The sequence below is a fragment of the Pseudorasbora parva genome, chromosome 21 (genome assembly GCF_024679245.1).
Source record: "Pseudorasbora parva isolate DD20220531a chromosome 21, ASM2467924v1, whole genome shotgun sequence".
NCBI classification, from domain to species: domain Eukaryota; kingdom Metazoa; phylum Chordata; class Actinopteri; order Cypriniformes; family Gobionidae; genus Pseudorasbora; species Pseudorasbora parva.
Genome location: NC_090192.1, coordinates 21,876,609 through 21,896,004, shown reverse-complemented (window position 1 = coordinate 21,896,004; position 19,396 = coordinate 21,876,609). Strand labels below are relative to the sequence as shown.

Genomic DNA, 19,396 nt, shown 5'->3' with positions numbered 1-19,396 from the left:
CTGTGTTTATAAAGTATTTTCTTATTAAACTGTTTGTACACTTCCAAAGTTCTCAATGCTTCGGTTTGCATGTAGGGACCCTCATTAGGCTACTGTGTTAGTGTGCGGCTATTTTGAGATATATATTATATATATATATATATATATATATATATATATATATATATATATATATATATATATATATATATATATATATATATATATATATATATATATATATATATATATATATATATGTGTGTTTTCATTTATTGATGGGTCATTGTAGCTGATGATTATAATAATAACAAACAGAGCAAAACAATAAAGATTTTTTAATACCGTGAAACTGAGATATTTTCTGAGACTATTATCATACAGTGAAAATCTCATACCGCTACAACCCTAATAGGCCCATTACATTTTAAATTGTAATTCAGTTTTGAAAGATTCATTTTAAGTGAGCATTAGTTGACAGCAAAGGTGATGCAAAAGCAATACTACGATACTGAGCATACACAAATAAGTAATTTCAATAAATACATTTTAAAAAATCTAATACTGGCCGATTACTGATATGATACCGACATATTGTGCATCTCTACTGGTGAGGATACTGTGTCACAGACATAAAATAGACATATTTATGAGATATGTAGATGAAGGTGGTATCAGTAAAGTAGACTGGGTCCAGCAACTGAAAGCCGTTTCCTGTGCTCCTCTGTGCTGTAAACCTGATGTTAGGCGTAGTAATGGAGTCATTTACCTCAGCTGTCAGAGCATACAAAATACCTGCCCTTCCCTGGATCCCCTGTGGTATTCGAGCTAACAGATAGCATTGTGTTTGGCTGACAATAAAGCCCTTCGAAGTTGCATCTAAACAACTGTGTGACATGAGGAATGTCCAGGTCTTGTTTTGCTGCCTGGAGTTTTTTCTCACTCTGTGTGCACGTTCATGTTCACACAAGTTTTACTTAAAACGAATGATACATTTCAGTCAAATCGGGGATCTTCTGACTTGATATATGACTTTAATCTTGAAGGGCTCCTTTACATTTGGGTCAATGGGTGTTGTAAAAACTTGCATGAAGTTACTTTTTTTTTTATTATATTTGAAGTTTGGTAAGCTAATAAAATATTAAAACTCGAATCAATATTTTATGTACAATTATTTTTTTGTGTCATCCAGATATCGTGGACTCGCTCTCGTTTCAGATAACAGACAAGGTAAGATTTTAAAACAGTTTATTCTCAAATCAATATCTCTTTATTCCCATAATTATTTATTTAAGTAGCCGCGCAATAAGCGGGACAATGTACATGCAGCCGGTTGTTTGCTATCACAGAATAAACCCTTCAGAATGATGCTCCTGATCACTCTGTCAGGGTTTATACTGCGAAAACAATTGGCTGGATGTACATTATCACTTACTTATTACACGGCTCTGTGAAACACTTGATTCTGATTGGTCAATCGCGCATTCCAGCGGTACGTTATTTCCAGATAACACCTGCTCATACGGGTACTACGAGTTATCTTGACCGGTATTACTTATATGCTTAACGCTGGCGCCATCTTGTGGCTTAAACAGCCGTGGGTTACAATGGAAGACTTCAAGGCAGGTTTCCTTTATAATGTTTTTAATATAGATCTTTTTCTTACACAAACGCATCGATTCGAATCAGGAGGCTCTATTAACCCATCGGAGTCGTGTGGAGCACGTTATTTGATGGACAGCTGCATTTTTTATGGACTTCAAACACAACTACAACAACTGCTTGGATTAACGTTAGCCTGGACTTTTTAAATATAACTCCGATTGTATTTGTCTGAAAGAAGAATGTCATATACACCTACAATAACTTGAGGGTGAGTAAATCATAGGCTTGATTTCATTTTTGGGTGAACTAACCCTTTCAGCATTCATTTTCAAAATTTAGCAAGGGCATATCTTCAGCAATAGATAAAGGCTTAAAGCAGGTTGGAACTGTTTTCCTTCACGGAAGCTTTGCGTAAGAGCTAATAAAATATTTAATCTCGAGACAATATTTTGTGTCTAATAATTATTTATTTGAGACTAGTAGCCGTGTAATAAGCGGGATAATGTACACCCAGCCGGTTGTTATCGCAAAATAAACCCCTTCAGAGTGATGCCGATCTTCAGAGTGAGATCACTCTGTCGGTGTTTATTCTGCGATAACAACCGGCTGGGTGTACATTATCCCTTACATATCCAATTAACTAATCTGGGTTTTTCAGACCGATTCAACATGTAGAATCAGCATCGGGCCATTGGTGAGAGAGAGAACTCTGATTGGCTGTTCAGCTTAGTGAGTCATTGCACAAGAATAATATCAAAACAGCGAGCAAAGTTGTCAAAACGGTACAGATAGAAGGCTGTTCTAATCTTACGTCATCTTACAAGAGTGTCCCTGGGCAACTATTTTCGGAGTGGAATACAGAAAGTGTCAGCAGGATTGATATTCAAAGCTGTTTATGGTTTGTGTACCTGCAGCCTGCTGCATCAGTTTCCTTTTTGAATGACAAATATAGATGAATATATCTACAGAAATAGACAGTTGTCTCATTTACACAAAAGGCTCAGAATGCGCTCGCTAGTTGACAGTCGGCTGTAGTTCTTTTGGTGTGTTCAAGTGCAGCTTTTCCCCCAGTCGACTTTCATTAGCTCTAATTCTGTGGCGTTGGATTGGTATGTCCCTATTTAGATGCTCCTGCATAGTAGTTGTGCTGCCGTTGTAGGCTTGTGCCATTTCAGTTTTACAAGAGTGCGCAGAGCACCGTTTTATTCAGTGTCCGTTTAAAACAACTCCACACTTTAGATCGGGCTTATAGGGGTAGGTCATCCAAAAAAAAAATTAGCCCATGACTTACAAGTCATCCTAGGTGTATATGACATTCTTCTTTCAGACGAATACAAGTTGAGTTATATTAAAAAAGTCCTGGTTAATCCAAGCTTTATCATGGCAGGGATTGTTGCTCTGTTTTTGAAGTCCATAAAAATGCATCTATCCGTCAAATAATGTGCTCCACACGCCTCCGGGGTTAATAAAGGTGTTTAGAAGTGAATTGATGCGTTTGTGTAAGAAAAATATCCATATTTAAACAGATTTTTTTTTTATGGAAAACGTTTTGAAAGTGCCTCTGCAGTTCAAAAGCTTACATGACCAGTTACGCTCGTCAGACGTCGCGTACGCATCTTGAACTCTGAGAAGGCACTTTCAACACTTTTCCATGGAAGGCGATCAGCCGGAACTTTAATTAAAAAAAGTTTTAAATATGGATATTTTTCTTATACAAATGCAACAATTTGCTCCAGAAAGCCTTTATTAACCCCCCAGAGCAGTGTGGCACAGTTATTTGACGGACAGATGGATTTTTATAGACTTCAAAAACAGAGCAACAATCCCTGTTGTTATAAAGCTTAGATTAGTCTGGACTTTGTGGAAGAAGCCCAAATTAGTGAACTGACAGAAAGGTGGATCTGCCAACAACACACTTAGTCGAGTGGACTGTGTGGCCAGTGAGCCTTGTGCTAAGTCTACTGCCTCTTGATGTGTTGATAATGGTGTGCACAGGAAGTGAAGCATAAAGGGCAGAGTATGCAGTCTTGTGACAGGTTAGCGCTGGCGTACCTTTTATCTTATGACTAGTGCATCCAGAAGCAGCACCAGGCACCTGCCTGTATAGCAAAGAGTGACTAAAACTGACCTAGATATATGTTTGAAGAACCTCTCTTAATCTACAAAGTTTTGCTTCATAAACCCACGAGTTTTACCATGAGAACTGGATTATATAAGATTTCCAGAAATCATAGCTGATGCAAGATTGGGCAGTGCCATCATTTCAATCCATCATAGCGCGACATGGCATAAATACATAACCAGTATACACAAAAGAATTTGTGCGTAGGTAGACAGACTGCGCTGCAGTAAACTCTCCCTTAAACTTTTTCACATTTCAGATGTAATTCTCCTCTCTTTAATGCTGCTCCACGCATTATTTAGCCTCTCTTGTAAGGCTTTTGCACGAAGGTTGATCTACATCACAAAGGTTTCTTAACCTGCCAGCTCTCAGCAGTCTATTCCTAAGAACTGTCAAAACGTCGACACATAAAACGTGTAAAATGGTGCGCGGTTAATTACATTTAAATGAATGAATCGTTTATTTGTCATTTAGCAGACACTTTTCATTTAACACGGCTCACAGTTCACACCTGGAGCAGCCTGACGTTAAACGGGACAGCAGAGGGATGGTGGAACCCAGCCGCTCACAGGGATACAGATCACTGGGATTTAAACGTGGGTTACGATCCAGAGCCTTAAACCAAAATCTAGCCCAAAACTGACAACATAAAAAAAGGGGGGATGGTTCTTGATATACAGTAATTTTGCTTGTGGTAATATGAGTTCCTTGAGAAGACACCTGTCATTGTTAATGGTGTATTGGTTTTGATATGGTTCGTAGGATTATATCTGGAATGGGGCTCCAAGATGCAGCTATGGTTTCGATATAAACACAAGATGGAATTACCGACAGAAAACCAAATCACAGTGATACCTGACAGACAGCAGTGGAATATGAGGCCTTACTATTTACCTCAGGGGAGCACTTAACCGGCTGTTCACCCAGCATGCACTTCCATCAGGCTTTCAGGTGATTTTGTGCTCTCACATATTGCAAATTATCTACAGTCAGATTTTAAAACTCCAGAAGTTCATCTGAATTTTTTTTCTTTCTTTCTTTCTTTTCTTTAAAAATAACAACAAAACATCATGCACTACCATTCAAAAGTTTGGGCGTTGTTTATTGTTTTTAAAAGAAGTGTATTATGCTTATTAAGGCTGCATTTATTAGATAAAAATAATGTTAGAATTCTAAATGACATTCTAAATGTTTTATATTTTAGTATATTTTAAAATGAATTTGTATTGATTTATTTAGTCACATTTGATCAATTTAACATTGTTTATTTTTATTATTATTTTAAATTGACCCCAAAAGGTGTATCTTTACAAACAGTTGTTCATCTATTATTATTATTATTACTATTATTATTATTATTATTATTATTATTATTATTATTATTATTATTATTATTATTATTATTATTATTATTATTATTATTATATTAATACCTTCTTTTCAGACAACTCCACAAAATTTTGTAAACCTAGTAGATGTAATGGTCACACCTGTCCCTCATATCATTATATCTTTCAATTAATTACGTTTGTTTTCATTCCGACCTGGCAGAATGCAAGGTCTTATTTGGCATTTAAGAAAACAAGTGCTTTTTAATTCAGTACAATTTATACATTTTCTCATCTTTTCATCATTAGCTTCCTCAGGGAAAAAAAGTGTTTGCTGGCCCATTCTGTCCTGGGTAGCTTAAGGCCTTGAAAACACATATCCATCCCTTTTGTATGAAGCCACGGCCTTTTTTAAGTTTCTTAAAACATCCAATTAAACAACTTTAGACACATTGTACTGAAGAAGAAAAAAAGACAAGTTCACCTGAAGCAGAGAAAATATTCCATTTGAAAGGACATTTCCAGTGTATGCTCCATGATAATGACGGGGAAGGCATAATAATAATTCTATGTGGAACAAAAGGGAGATGATTTATACTCCTCTCTTCATCCATTTGCATTTTATTAAGTAACTGCCTGGCTGTAATGGCCAGACAGAAATTAAGGTACCGAAGATAAGAACTTTAGGTTAAGCATCATTACACCAAGAGAGATGAATTCTTTGATGAAGATGACAGCAAAGAAATCCATTGAGCGCACCTTCATCAAGGTCTGCATTGATCTTTTGGCACAGAGGAGCTGGGGATATGCATAAAAGTCCTGCAGTTATGGAACCTGAGAACAGAGCTGTTTCATCAAATACACAAGTTATGAGTTTACCTAAAGATGTCATGGCACATTTGGCTTAAACACAAGGTCACGTATCCCTCTGGATACACCTGAACTCTCTGCTTTGTTTCGACTGTAAGGTTAGCTATAGGTGTATGCTAATTGTTGGAATATAATCCCCCTTGATGCTTCTTGAGATCAATAAAGCTCACCTACACTGTCTAGGCCCAAATATATGAGTGCTGCAGAAAGAAAGTGTGAGAAAACCATCAAACAGGCTTGGTGGGATTTCCAAATCTCTGTTGGTGAAACGCCACAATCCAACTATCTCTTCTGCCTTACAGTTCATCACTACATGCTGGCTCTGAATCAATCATTTCAAAATTACAAGGAGTTTCTTTTGAAGCCTCATTTTGCCAAATTTTCATAAATGAAATGGAAATTATGTTTTAATAGTCATCTTCCTCAAATTTGCAGATGCTGCTCACAGGTAACAGAATGTATTAAAAAATTGAAAAGGAAAGCGTTTGGTGATTTTAAATGCACTGTCGAAGCACACAAAGGAAAAAGGCACAACTGACAAGTTAAGAGGCTATTTCAGACACTGATACATTGGTTGCCTGACTCCCGCAAAAATACTGGATAGGAAAATGACAGGCGTAGAAACGAAACAGAAGTTTGAGGATTGAATGTGCAGAAAAGCTGATATGACTAATATTTCAATGTGAAGATATTTTATATGAGATAAAAGGCACTTTGCCTTTGAGACAGAATTTGAACAGCCTCGGTAAAACATTGCAACCTTTTTCAGAGGCAATTTTGTAAACGGATGGGAAAAAAAAGTGCAGTAATTTTGACAACTACCACATGCTTACTAGCAATAAGACAAACTTGATAAGGGAGATGGGAATAAACTGAATAACCTTAATGTGCTTAATATGCTAAAAAGCTAGAACAGTCTTAGGGGAATGCACTGAAACACCCCATGGTTTCGTTAATTAAAAGTAAATGACCATATAACAAAATAAAGGATAGAAAGTGCAGATGTTCCTCTGAAACGTTCCTCGTAAATGAATTATTAACCAATTTCCTCTTTAATATTATATTCCCCTGTGGTATGCAAGTGTAAAACCTAAACAGTTTATACAAAATAGATGTCCTGATACCTGTAAATTACTAATTTGATAACTTGGTTCCATATAATACAAATAGCAAACTAATAAATGTAAAAAATAAATAAAATACAATGGTTGTGCTAATACTTGACACATAATAGTGAACTGGGAGCTACAATAACCAATGCTAGTGACGCGATACAAACCGCTGAAAGCTGAGGTGTAGTATACAGCACTGCATGCTGAGACTTCATTTTTCAAGCAGGCCCTTTTTGCATTCTGAACAATCAGTCATTCTGACAGCTGGCCAGAGGGCTCTTACCCACGTGTCAATCAGCAGACAAGAGAGGCGTCACCATAAGACTCTTCAACAAGCTAATATGAGATATTTTACATCTTGTCCTGTTGTCACTTGATATCTTGATCATGCTGTCACGATTTGTTAATGTATGTGCTCTCTGTATATCTTTGCTATAGGGATATGATCAGAAGTTACCATAACCTCAGCAAACACTGCTGCATAATTCAATTTTCATTAGGAATGGCTGCAGGTGAAGATCATGTATCACGGGCATCGATAACACAAGCATCATGGTTTTTCTGATTATATATGCTCTCAGATGTAGCAGAAAACATACAGTGTTACAAATCTATATTGGATATTTTTATATTTAGTTCAGTAGTGCTTATGATGCAGTATACAAGTTACTGAAAGTTGCTGAAATTATACACAGACATATACATAACATGAACATCTGCATTCCGCTTTTTTTATACATGTCAAAAGCAGCATTGGCGATGTATTAATAGACTTCCATTTTATACGTATTCATGATAACTTTCATGAGTATTCAAAAAAAGATTTCAAATTCTTTTGAAGAACCATAAAAAAAAAAAAAACATGAAACTATGGGCTCTTATTATAAATCTGCATGTGAAATAATTCCACTGATGGCCCTGAAGCTCAGCTGATGTAAAACAACCAACCCCACAACACTTCACTCCATTGTTTGCTAATTTCTACTTGAGCTTTTTGGAACAATACATCTCTGTATAATTATTATAATGTGCATTCACATAACAAATGGGTGGTTTTAATATACAGTCACTTACTGAAGGCAAATACATTCGCACTCATGGGTGGGTGGAATACGGCACAGTTGATGTATAGCTACTACAAATGCTGAAATATACACAATTGGCTTATTTTACACTTTTAGACACACAGATTTCTGACTTGTGTGCTAACTGTTGCGATACGAAACTGGTGTAATGTGTTCATTTTAAATCAGGTTGTTCATTGACCTTATTAGCAGCTAACGTCAACGTGAGAACACACTATCCCCTCCACTGACTCACAGCTTAACTGCGCTTCCCCTTGTCACTAACGGTTATTTATGTCATTCTCTTTCATTGTCAGACTGTTGGCAAACATAAAAGTGCAAAACATGTGTTACATATCCCTGCTGATCACATCTTATTGGTAATCCATAGCTATAGCTGTATGTCATGTTTATTATGAATTTCCAAAGACCAACCTGGAAAAATACAGCACAGGCTAAGTGCAGCTAGCAGATCGCATCATAAAACATAAGTTTCATAATAAGCATACATTTTTCCCATCACACATTTTTAATATTTGGTCAATTGTGTTAGGATTAGAGAATATAATTGTGACGGGGAAGCACTATGAGAAAAACCCCGCCAAAAAAACAGATGCATTGACTTTAATATCTTGATAATTATTTCATATTTTATATCAACAAGACTGCATTTATATTAAAAATACTACTCTGAGAAAATTGAATCAATTAATTTAAATGACAGTTTGAACCGATTCACAAAAAGGAATCAAACATAGTCCAAAATCTTAAAATATTTGAAAAAACATGTGATTAAACTAGTTTAGTTGATGGTTGATTCATGCCAAGTATGCCAGATCACTAGATTCGGTAAAAGTCACCCTGATCTGTCAGCAATTTGATTTTGCCCTAGCCTGACAAGCCAGATCCACATCAAGATGTTTGGTCTGGAAACTCTCCATTGACAGGGCTCAATCCGAGGGGCGGGATAAACGGTTGTCTTTCAAACTCCCTCTGTATGATGTGCACGCAATTAGATAGCGCTACAACCAACCAGAGCTAGTTGAAAGATGAAAATTTCGCCGTATCCGGTCGGCAAAACTCTGAACACATCTTCCCTTCTTAAGAATGACTTCAGTGCCGTTCTTTGTTCTTTTCTCAGAGAAAAGCTCAACTCCAAGTTTTCCTGAGTCGTGGTAAAGGCTGATTCGAAAGGCCGCTGTTCGCCAGTTTTTGTGTTTACTAGTAGCACACATGCGCAACTCGGCCGTCATCATTATGTTAAGCCCCGCCCATTGACTCTATACACGATGTGATTGGCCTGACCAGAGTTTGCCGTTTACAGCTCAGAAGTGTATTGAAAGTTGCTAGACGACACTTGCGGCAGATTTGCTGCCGCTAGGGTGCGTCTAGTTTTCTAGGCTAATTTCGTCCAACAACTCGGTCTGAAACCCTTTTATCACGTCTCTTGTGCAGCAGAAAATAAAGAGCAGACTCCCCAGACCAATGTTCAATCTTAAATTGAGCTTGGTCTGGTGATAGCCAGACAACCAGATCACTGAAGTCTGCTGCATCCCCCACAACATAGTACTTAGAACAGGCACTTTGTAGCATGCAAATTGCATTCAGTTCACAAAACAATCTAACGATACACAATGCATGGCTCAAGATACCAATAAAATCATAATACAGCAATTTGATAATCAATATTATCAGTTGATTAGCATTTCACTATCCAAGTTAGCATTTCACTATCCAAGGAGAATTATAATTATAATTCATGCGGTGAACCTATGAATTCATTTAAACAATTATCACTGTGGGGTTGGCCACTGTGAGTGTGCATCCTTAAAAGTAAAATTTTGGCTGTATTATTTGTGTCCCCTTCAAAAATGCTCTTGTGAAATGTTATGTTTATTGTTAAAGTGTGTGACCAAAAAAGTTAGTCCCCTAAAAGAATAAATTGAATCTGAATTGTTGAAACGAGTCATCAGCAATTCCAGTCTTACTTCCTGTTACATACCTACAGTAGGTAACAGTGTGACACATTTGCATAATGCTGGCCTATGGTCTTCACTGGCTGTCTGTGAACGTAGTCTTCTTTGACCCGCTCTCAGACACTGCAGTTTTAGCTGAGGCCTGGAAGAGGTTTGTGAAGATTGTGTTGTGAAGACGCTGTTTTCAGGGCTGTAAATACATTTAGCATGCACACAGGATGAGGGCTTGTGCTGGAAGTGATACAGAAAAACCGACACCACTGTTCGCATCACTGTGTATCAAGCGTAGGAAGCCTATCGGTAGACCAATCCCAACAGACTTGGCCATCAACCAATCCAGAGCAGACAAGGGGTTTAGAGAGACAATGTTCGAACAAACCGTTTTCAGACTCTGAGAAATGAGATATGCAATGTATATTATGAGAAAATTAAAGGGACCCACTTTATATTAGGTGGCCTTAACTACTATGTACTTACATTAAAAAAAAATAAGTACAATGTTACTGACCTGGCCATGGTTCCAAATTGACCATGAGAATGTGTCTAATTGTCAAACTGACATGTAAAATTCACAAGTTAACGGTTTAAATGCAATATATAGTGGTGTTAAGAAGAGGGGAAATAAAAAGGCAGACAGTACTGCTGATGCTACCCAATGTTTGGTTCCTAGTGACTTAGCATCTTTTAAAGAAGATCAAGGAGGAGGTCTTATCTAGATTATCCCTGAGATGAAGGGTTTAGTTTAGTAACAGCAGGATGTCCACGGCATGTTTACATATCTATTTAGAGCCATTATAAGCCTCATAGGCGAGAACACCTACGATGAAGATACAGCAATGCGGAAATATCTTTGCTATGGGATGGAACAAAGAATTTCTCTAGCTCAAAAACGGTGTGAAATCTCTTAAAAATACTTGATTAAACTGCAGTTCAGTAGTGGTTGATTTATAGTGGTTGAGCAAAGTGTGCCAGATCACTGTAGTCTGCTGCATCCTCAATAACACAGTACTCAAAATGGGCACTTATGTGGCGCGTAAATTGCATTCTGCTCATGAAACGATACACTCCTCACGATAACGATAATATCACAAAACAGCAAAAAGGGTGAAGATCCTTGCAGATAAATACAGCAATTGACTTTGTAACACTGCCAGCTCTTGAGGATGAGAAAGGAAGTCTGGCTTTTAATGCATTCATTGCAATGTTAACATTAGCTGATTTCTCAATGAGATTAGGGTGATGGTGTTGCAAGTGGCTTTGCACCTACCCATGCACTTAACCCGGCAGTTCTTGCAAATGGCACACGCTGTCAATTTTGTTTGCCCCATCAATAGTATAAAAGTAGAAGGGGGTCCAAACTTTGGACTTAAATGTGGCTGGGGCACCTATTATTTTAATCGCACTATTGTCCGCCCTCCCGTTAAATAAAATTAACTTCTGTTCACATTTCCCTCATTCATGTGTTGAGCACCACCTCGAGGAGCCATGAATAGCGACACAGCAAATCTATTTAGAGCACCTTGTTTTATTCATTAAAATATCGATATTTGGCGCCAGCGTATCGACAATGATATATTGCCCTATCAATATGTTGTGCCACTAGTATTCAGCACTGAATTTGTATGTGTTTGTTCCATTATGTGATTTGCTAAATTCCTGTAGTGAATGGGGCACTAGAGCAATGCGCATAGCAAGACACTGTCTGAAAGGGAACAAAATGAAGGTGTTGCAGAGGGAAGGTGGTCATGCATCTTTCACAGCCACGGTATATTTATATTTAAACAGCACAACCTTTAGAAACCAGCCACTGCCCTGATCTCCATAATCATTAGTTCAGACATTGACCCGTAACCCAGTGATAGTATCATATGGACACTCACAAAGCCTGTTCCAAAAGAAGTGAAAGGCAACAATAAAAATAAATTAATCATAGATGGCAGATAAAGTAAGAGAATTCTTGATTCTAAACATAATTAAAATCCCAGTAATTTTAGTGATATTGGACATTAAGGGGAACATTCTTTTTCAGCATTTTATTGTTACCAAAGTTACAACCATAAACTTCCTATACCCACCACCTCAGTTTTAAACGAATGGCTCTTTGGTATGGCATTAAGTGGGACCTAGGCTGTTACAGTATGTTTAATTGCATTTTTTTTTTTTTGTGCTAATGTGCAGTTTGTTGTTCATATTAAGCTGCAACTCATTTCACATTTACTTTTTCAAATTAAATAAAAATGTATATAATAATTTCTGAACATATCATTGCACTTGTGTTTGAATAATTAGTTTTTGACTTAAAACTGTTGCATATTAAACTTAAATTTAGCTTATCCTTCCTATTTTGTTGGTTTTTGGGGGCGTGTTAGAGTGAGATTCTGTAGGTGGTCCTCAGAAAAAAAATGGAAGATAAAGTGGTCCTTGGGCTGAAAAAGTTTGAGAAACACTGGTCTATAGAGTAGGGGTTTAACGGTACCGTTTCGGTACGGGGCTTTCGGTTCAGTACACGCGTGTGCTGAATGCAATCTTTAACAGTCGGCTTGTTTTAAGTGAGAAACATACTTTAATCTGAGCTCCCACGCAAACATATAAAGTATTTTGTCCATTTTATCACAAAAATCAAATGAGAATTTTTGATTTTTAATCCGTTTTTATCCTCTTTAATGTGACTGATTACTGTTTATGTGGCGGCACACAAGTAATCATTTCTCCGTAAAGAATAAACATGAATTAAGATCTTAAGGTATGTTGAGGAAACATTACAACTTACTGAAAGGCATCATGTCGTGTAATCAGTGTTTCAACGGCGGAATAATAAAACAGCTGTGTCAATAAAAGCTTTTAAACATGTAGCATTACATTTACCTCAGAAGTCATTCAGTGTTCACAGCAGGTTAGTTCACTAGCGAAATCAACTCTTTTTCTAAATATGTGCAATATATTAGCCGATACATTCATTATATTCTACTAAACCTGTTAGTATTGTCTTGATTATTTAATATAGCTTATGTTTAAATAAATCTGTTATGAAAATGACAGCCACTGTTGATAGATAATTATATCCCAACAATGAATAGGAGTTAAATTATCCATTTTTAATTACATTTAGAAGCTAATGCAAAAACGGCCTTACGTGAAGTTTACATAATACATAATGTGTATAATACATAATACACACAATGTGTTATTTAAGTGTTTATTATTATATCTAAAAAAAAAAATAGCAACTGAATTTAGGCTAATAGTTTGTCATTAACCTTTAATATTTTAGTAATGTGCAAGGGCTGCCTATTCAGTTTATAGCATTATCTTTAAAAAAAAAAAAAAACGTTGTTTTAACTGAATTAATTTAAGGAAAGACTCGATTTGTTCAGTAAACCATGTAGTAAAAAAAATAAAAAGCTATTTTGTAGAACTGATGTACCGTGAAACCTCTACTATAGAGAATGATAAAAAAAAGAAAAAGCAACAAAAAACAAACAAAAAAGCACAAACCAAACAAAAAAGTTAAATAAATGTAAATAATAAGACTACCGGAGGGGGAGGTCAAATCTCAACGAAAAGCACAGAGCGATCTGAAGATTTCATAGTGTTGGGGTAGGATCTGAACTGTACAGACATGAAGGCACACTCAGAATCTCTGTGGTGGAACACTCAGTCTTTGATCTGAGCATAGAGGAGAGGAGACTGCTGATCCATTTCCTCTTTCCCTGTGACCCATTTTCCTGCGACTCATGCTAGAGAGAGATTGCCTCACAACCCCTGGACCCAACAAACACTCCTTCCTGTGGACGCAAGTCATTGAATCTAATTACTTCCTAATCCTTTTTTTAGCTCCAGGTTTATGATTCAAATTTTATACACCCACGCAGATGGACGAGCCACGAACGGCGGCTTAGGTCACGCGTTCGGCTCGCCGTGGCAGAAGTCGTGTGCGAATCAGGGCTTCGAGCTCTCGCTATCCAGCGGTAATTAAATCCCGTGCCTTGACAAGCAAGAGGTCGTGGCGAGACAGACATAATTGCAGCTTTTGAGATATTCATACGCAAACTGCTTTGTATACTGTGACAGCTTAGCAGGTTCAGCCAACACAAACTTGAGTCTAATTAATTTGAATCAGTAATTTGCATAACTAAATCAATTCTCATAATCACAAGGTGTTTCACCCTCAGTAATAAACATCTGTGTCCTTTGTGGTTTATTACATTCAGTATGAAAAACGGAGTTGAGCTTTGTGTATGCCGAGGCATCTTTTGCAAACGCTTTCTCCAATAAATATTTTACATTAGCACTTTCATTTAAAAAATATTTAACTCCATATTTTATGCTAATGTTCCCCCGGGTTTGCCAACCCGAAAAGCTCGCTAAGGAAATGAAGCAGTCATGCCTGTAAGCGGAGTGTTCTGCAAACTTGCAGAATTACAACGGATAGAAATTCTCGGAGCTGCTTGGCACAATGTGTGGTGTTCATGAAATATAAACCACCAGCAAAAAGGGTATGGAAAAAAAAAGTTGTTTATTTGCATGGGTGAAAAGAGTGAAAAGAGCTGAAACATTTAGGTACAAGCCCAGCATGGAAGTCACACGTGTGAGAAATGGAAGCTAGGGGGCCGCATATGTAATACGGCATCCCCCAACTGTGTGTTCCCCTGCAGATCACCACAGATGTCATCCCATGGCTCCATGTTTGCCGTTCCACCGTGTTCCCAGTGTAATTATCCTGATTCAGTGCCGCTAGATGAGCGGTCTTCTCCCTGTAGCAGCAGAACTCCCCATCTGGTCATACATGCATCTTGCATGTTAAATGGTTTCAATCTCCTTCTCCCTCTGGCCAGATTACAGGAAAAAATGACATAACTGATCCTTGAACTCAGACGAGTATTTAACTGACACCGGCATCATCCCTTTTTACATGGCTCCACTGAGCAATCAGATATTTTTAATGATTTTCCTCTGTGGACAGTGGTGTCCCATTTTATAACATCCTACATTTAAAAAAAAGATAACTTAGTATGATTTTATAAGCAGTTTTCCTCATGGGGAACAAAATAAATGTCCTCACAAGGATTTTGGATATTGCCATCTTTGAACATTTTGTCCCCATAATGTAGGGTTTACAAAGACCGACCGGCCACGCACACACAAAAAGCTATTTCGAAGAACATGGAGGTCCAAGCAACATTATGACTCCTTGGCATTCAAGACTTTTTTCTTGTGTGGAAAAGATGATACAATTTGAGGGTGAGCAAATTATGAGAACTTTCATTTTAGGCCAAACTATTTCTAGCTGACTTGCAACTAAGAAAATGTATTTGTTTAATATTCATAATTATTAACAATTGCTATTCTTAAAATTTATCTTCAAACTTTTTTAAAAGCAGTTAAATTTCAATAATTTAATGGCAAATTTGCATATAATAATAACAGCAATAATAACAATGACATTTTTATTTATTAATTTTACCTCTTTGTATAAAAAGACTATTTGCTATTGAAAATACTTTTGTAAAAAACACTTTTAATGTGATTCAATGAGCACTCCTATTTATTTTAATGATTTACATTTTTATGAGATCATTAATTATTAGCGTTCCTTCAACTCACGAACCCCCAGGGTATCCCTATTTTGAAAACCCTGGCCTGTTTTACTCGAATCAATATTCCATGGCCATGCCCATATATTCACTTAAGTATGCAGTCACATATAGAGTGGAATAATGTACAGTCATCCAATGCTTAAAATCAAACAAACCCCAATAGGGCTTACCTGTTTAACCCCCCGTATAATCAGATGATAATGGCTGGCTGACTGTACATTACCCCTTTACTATCATCAGTAACAGATTTACAGAAGTCCCCCCAGAGAACAAGTCATTTAAAAGAAGAAAAACAAGAAATCTGGTGTTCATTTACACTTATCACCGTGAATGTCCTTTTTGTGTGTACTGCATGCGTGTGATCTGAGAGTTGTGTTGTCCCCCAGTGCAAACATCGGCCTGTTTAAACTGACTGATAGCCAAACTGATGCCATCAGTTTATACAGAGAACGTATCTCACACTGTCAACTACCCAAGCTAATGAAATCGCAATGACAAGGCTGACTCAGTGAGTAATCTAATATGATATTCATGTAACTGAATAAAATCTGTGTGCAGATCATATCTGTCACCGTTTGTCTCTGGGCGTGATGCGGCCCTGATTTACCAATGCCGACAAAGGAAGGTGACATACCATGTACTATGCCAATGTACTAAGACAATGTGTTATGCCATGTTCTACATTACAACTACGCTGTGCTAAACGGCATGTAGCCTGATTCGTTTCGGTAATTAGTCCCATCTCATATCTACAGTACCCCAGAGCTAACAACGTTAAGAAAAAAATATACATTTCCATGTGCCATCTTTTCATATTCATGTCTCAAATTCCTCACTTTGCTGATTGGAGATTTCAGTAAGGGACACGATACTGTCATCTTCCTCCCTTGTCAGAGCGATTAAATTCATTAAAAGCTCTTCAAGTAATTGCGGCTCATCTACAGCAGAGCAAATATTCAATTAATACAGACAATTTAATAACTGTGATTCCCTTAAACCAAAGCACATAACCTTGATGCATGTCTGCTTTTGATTAATTGGTTTTCTATTCTGAGGTCATTTTAATTTCCGTTAACTATTCATTAGTCCATTTATCACGCTGTGAAGAGGCTGGCAATGTAAACTCCTCTCTGACAGAAACTCAAACACACACGGTGCGACTTCAAACACACTCTGACTCTTCATCAAGGAATACGGACCAGCGTCACACGTTTGAACTGAAATAACTGTGGGAAAAAAGCATGACATTCTGCATCCCTTAAAAAGATCTTTAAAAAGATTTGTGTTCCGAATCAGGAGACTTGAGGACATTTCTTGGCCATCTTTCTCCTTAATCCATACTTTTGCAGACTTTAAATCTAGAAATATGTGTTAATGCGGACTTATTTATAGTTGAGTTGAAATGTTACTTTAAAATGCAATTAATATAAATTAATTGTTTCAGTTTAGATCAAACTCCTTTCAGCTGCTATTCATCTAAATGATAAATCCAACTAATTATTTCATAAGACTTGGCATGTCAAAAGTGCTTTGGCCAAATGACCATGCAGTGGATTATTATCCTTCTGTCTGATTGGCTCTCTAGTCATTGACTGATCTGCGCGAGTATAAAACTCTGACTTTAGTGCATGAACTCAGTTACCCACTGCTGATGCATTTGAAGAGAGGATTTATTAATATGCAAAGCATGCCATCCTCTCACCATTGACAAACGAATGATGTTGTATGTGGTTAGTTTATGCATAACATGCCCATTGATATTCTTTTCAAGACTAAAATGTACACGAACATATAGCTCAATTAGTCTATATGAATTCATAAACATGTAACATTTCCATGTATACAGTATATAACCAAATACGTTTCTATGAATACACAGCCAAAGAAATAAATATGAATATCCTACGATTTTTATCCTAAGCTCTTTGGCTAGGTGTAGATTAATCTGATTGCATGGTCCGTTGCCAGCATTGACAAGTTAAACTGCCTGGAAGAGTACGTTTTATTTTGATAGTTATTATGGCTACTGTTCATTAGATCTAGCATTCTGCACACTTTAAATCAGACAGATATATGAGAGAGAGAGAGAGAGAGAGAGAGAGAGAGAGAGAGAGAGAGAGAGAGAGAGAGAGAGAGAGAGAGAGAGAGAGAGAGAGAGAGAGAGAGAGAGAGAGAGAGAGAGAGAGAGAGAGAGAGAGAGAGAGAGAGAGAGAGAGAGAGAGAGAGAGAGAGAGAGGAGAGAGAGAGAGAGAGAGAGAGAGATTGTATGTGAATTTCCTAGCTCTCCCTACTAAAGATTTATTCCGTCAAAAACAGCGGCATTACATTGCTAACAAATATAATGTAGCCACTTAATAGCAAATCTACTTTACATGCAGCACAATCTCTGATCTCTTTGTGCAAATGATCACTATTAAGTAGTTGCATATTAGCTTGTATATTACTAGCATATTGGCTGTATAGTAGTACTTTGTTAGTTCACCCAAACATTAACCTAAACACCCAAACATTAACCCAAACGTTAAAAAGCCCATCTCACTACGCTGGTTCTACAATAATTTTATGAAGCGAAGAGAATAGTTTTGTGTGCAAAAACCCCTAAATGATGACTTTTATAGTGATGTGCTGATTTCAAAACAAAGCTTTGAACCGTTATAAATCAATCAATCAATCAATCAATCATTCATGATTCAGAACCGCTGATTCGATACGCTGATTCATAACGGTTCAAAGCTTTGCTTTGAAATCGGGCCATCACTATACAAGTCGTTATATGTTTTTTTTTTTTTTGCATTGCACAAAAACTATTCTTGTTGCATCATAAAATTATTGTAGAGCCACTGTAACATCGTATTTAGTGCCTTTTGTGGGTCTTGAGAGAGGAAATGACATTGGTGTCAATGGAGGCCTTTCTGAACCATCGGATTTCAACAGAAATATCTTCATTGGTGTTCCGAAGATGAACGGAGGTCTTACGGGTGTCCACGACATGAGGGTGAGTAATTAATGACAGAATTTTCATTTTTGGGTGAATTAACCCAGTAATTCTACCCAAACCTACCTAAATTTAACCACTACAACAACTACCTTAATAACTATTGATATTCAGTAAATTAGTTTGAGGCAAAAGTCATAGTTCATAGTGAATGTGTTTCCAGAAATGTATATGAATATCCTAATAAAATATGAATATATACCCTGAGAAAGGAATATATAACCAAATAATTACATGTGAATATATAGCTTAAGAAAATTATGACTAAATAATAGTGCTATCAAAATTAGCATGTTTAAAGCATGCACAATATTTTTTTTTCAGTTTAACGCATTTAACGTTTTTAACACAATTGACGCAGCATCTGTTTTTCTATCATCCTTTGGCAATTATATGAATTATATACATTATATGAACCCGCTCTTACTCATGCAAATGCTTTAAAAACATTCCAGCACGTCAAGACAAGAACCCAATCTGTGAATGTCCTGGGCACATCTAAATCAGTTTCTTAGTTTCCTAGGTCATGAATCAGTATAGCGTGTACATAAACGTGGCTGACTCCCTGATCAGTGCCCTGACTACTGAACTAGGGAGCTGATTGAGACGCACCCCTTGTCTGAAAGACACGGTCCAGAATCAAGTTCTCTTCGCGCTTGAACGAACAACACACTGAATTACGTTGAGCATTCTCCCAAGAAATGTCTTAAATAAGTTAAACAACGTCTTAAATGAAAATAAGGGTTGT

General features: G+C 37.0%; 1 protein-coding gene across 3 annotated transcripts in view; it reads right to left on the bottom strand.

Moving 5' to 3' along the window:
* Positions 1–19,396, bottom strand: part of ca10a (carbonic anhydrase Xa) — a 240,428-nt gene that overhangs the window by 119,645 nt on the left and 101,387 nt on the right. The gene's annotated exons all lie outside the window — the stretch shown is intronic.